General features: G+C 43.2%; 1 long non-coding RNA gene across 1 annotated transcript; it reads left to right on the forward strand.

The window, feature by feature from the left end:
- The first annotated feature begins 6 nt into the window (after positions 1-6).
- Positions 7-2783, forward strand: LOC113342813. The gene is made up of 3 exons (XR_003356862.1): positions 7-1859; positions 1966-2271; positions 2441-2783. It is a non-coding gene; the product is annotated as an uncharacterized LOC113342813 (long non-coding RNA).
- Positions 2784-2795: the final 12 nt, after the last annotated feature.

Below are 2795 nucleotides of genomic sequence, written 5' to 3' on the forward strand. Positions count from 1 at the left end.
TGCTCATAAGTTATTGGATAAACCTTCAAAATTCATTTTCGCAGAGGTTTCTGTGAACATCAGTCATCGGGTTGGACTAAAGAGTTTAGGGTTTGCAAAAGTGAAATGCTAGCCGTTGCGAAGAGTGCAGGTGTTTTAACTTGCATTGGTAACTATTTCAACATTTAAAACACAAAAACTTCAACCTCAAAAAGGCTTGTGGATCTTTAGGAATTGTTTCGTGTAGTTATCCCTCACAAAAACACCTTAGTTTCGTTGAAAGAGTTAGGGGAAGAAGATCTAAAACCAATGGAGTCAGTTGCAGGAGAGTATCTGCGCTACTCAACTGAATTGTTTCGTGTAGTTCTCAGCTGATTACTGTGATAATGTGCTCTTTCTTTGGCTGCATGCTCATGAAATGTTTGATTACTTTTACTTATACGGTATATATTTGGGTGACATGAGTGTCTGCGCTACTCAACTTCTCCACCTATTGGATTTTCTTATTTCTTGTTAGAACTCTTGCATGTCTTCAGTCATAAATTAGGACAGAAGTGCAGTTTGGTTTTGTATGTGTGTTGTAGTGTCAGATTCAGATTTGTTGCATCATATAAAATACACTTGTTATATTGCTCATGTGTTGATGATATGGAACTGGAAATTGAAGACGTTGATCTGACCCTGTCCCCTGAGCACCCTGATGGGCAAGGCCACCTTTGATGACATAGCCGAATGCCAACCGAACTTACAGCCTAGCCAAATATCAGAAGGAAACTGGGGAAACAATTCCTCACAAACTGGTGAATCTGGCGGCTGGGGAGAGTGGAAAGTTGACAAAACTTCGGGCTCAGACAATCCTGGTGCAACAGCAAATTCTGATGCTTGGGCTGGCTGGGATAGTAGTGATAAAATCCAGTCAGAGAACCATTCTTCCAAAGAATTTGATAATTCTTCCGCACCTGGTGGTTGGAATACCAAAAGTCAGCCTTCACAAACCGATCCTAACGATTCCTGGGGAGGACAGGCGGAGAAGCCCAATTCAACGGGTGGTTGGAATACCAAGAAGCAGCCTTCACAAGATGATCCAAATTCTTCTGCGCCTGGTGGTTGGAATACCAAAAGTCAGCCTTCACAAAACGATCCTAACGATTCCTGGGGAGGACTGGCGGAGAAGGCCAATTCAACAGGTGGTTGGAATACCAAGAAGCAGCCTTCACAAGATGATCCAAATTCTTCTGCACCTGGTGGTTGGAATACTAACGATTCCTGGGGAGGACAGGCAAAGGCCAATTCAACAGGTGGTTGGAATACCAAAAAGCAGCCTTCACAAGATGATCCGAATGATTCTTGGGGATAACAGGTGGAGAAAGCCAACACCACTGATGGTTGGAATACCAAGACTTAGCCATCCCAGGCTGAACCTCGTGATTCTTGTGGAGGACTTGTGGAAAAAACCAACACAACTGGTGGTTGGAATACCGAGACGCAGTCATCCCAGGATGAACCCCCGTGGTAGAGCAGGCAGAAAAAGCCAACACAACTGCTGGTTGGAATACCAAGACGCAGCCATCCTAGGCTGAACCTGATGATTCTTGGGGAGGACTTGTGGAAAAACCAACACAACTGGTGGTTGGAATACGAAGACGCAGTCATCCCAGGCTGAAGCTCATGATTCTTGGGGAGGATTTGCTGAAAAAACCAACACAACTGGTGGTTGGAATGCCCAAAAGCAGCCACGGATGATCCCAGTGATTCTTGGGGAGGACACGTGGAGAAGGCCAATGCAACAGGCTAGAATGGTAAGGAAAGGAATGGTCTATGGAACCAATGGAGTGAGCCACCTAAAAATGAGACTGTGACCACTAACAACAAATCAGCAGGTACTAGAGCCGGAGAGAGTTAGTTAGACTGTTACACTGTCAATAAAAAAAGTCTGTCCTGAAATCATATAGTCTAATGTATAACTCTGTTCATTCGTTGCACTAGGTACATGGGGGACTATTATGGCTGGTGAACACGTAAATCAACCAGTGGATTCTCAAGTTTGGGGTTCTTCTTCTGTTGGAGATCAGACTGAAAACGAGATCCAGTGGAGCCAACACAAAGAACCGCCTGTTAAGCCATTTGCATGGGGTACAAATAAGAAAGAGTTCGTGTGATTGGGGTTCCTCAAACACTGGGGACTGGAAAAACAAAGGTCGATGTTTATGTTACGTACTCGACACATCTACTTGACAAGCATTTGATTCCTGGGAATTAGATCATGGTTAGACTTTTCAGTGGACCAGTTTGGTATGATTCCATTTCTGACACATCTCTATACATATTATCTTAGCGATTGTTGTTTGTGTTGTTTGGTGGATGAAATTTATGAACACCTGCTTACTAACTTCTTGTTGATGTCAATGGTTATTTGTGTTGTTCACTAGTCTGCTCTGACGTCTCTTGTTTGTCTTTGAAGGGACAAGGACGGCGAACCGTTGTCAGCGGAGGATCAAGCTTATGTGCTTGAAAACATGTTCAAGTATCACCCAGATAAAGATGTCAAAATGGGTTGTGGCATTGATCATGGTATGCTGAGCTGCAATCTGCCTCTATTTGAAACTTCGTACATCTCACCCTATGAGCTTACCTGTTACCACACATCTGGTTAAGGCTACCCGCTTCGGCGGACCTTACCAAATTTTTTTAATTATGTTTTTGTGTAAATGTTCAGAATTCTTTTTTTTTTCCAAGGATGAACAACCTTGTCTAGAGAATTCTTTTTACAACAATTTTTGAGCAATCTAATAAGCGATTGTTAGAAGGCCGGGGAT

This window comes from Papaver somniferum, unplaced genomic scaffold (assembly GCF_003573695.1).
Source record: "Papaver somniferum cultivar HN1 unplaced genomic scaffold, ASM357369v1 unplaced-scaffold_4787, whole genome shotgun sequence".
NCBI classification, from domain to species: Eukaryota; Viridiplantae; Streptophyta; class Magnoliopsida; order Ranunculales; family Papaveraceae; genus Papaver; species Papaver somniferum.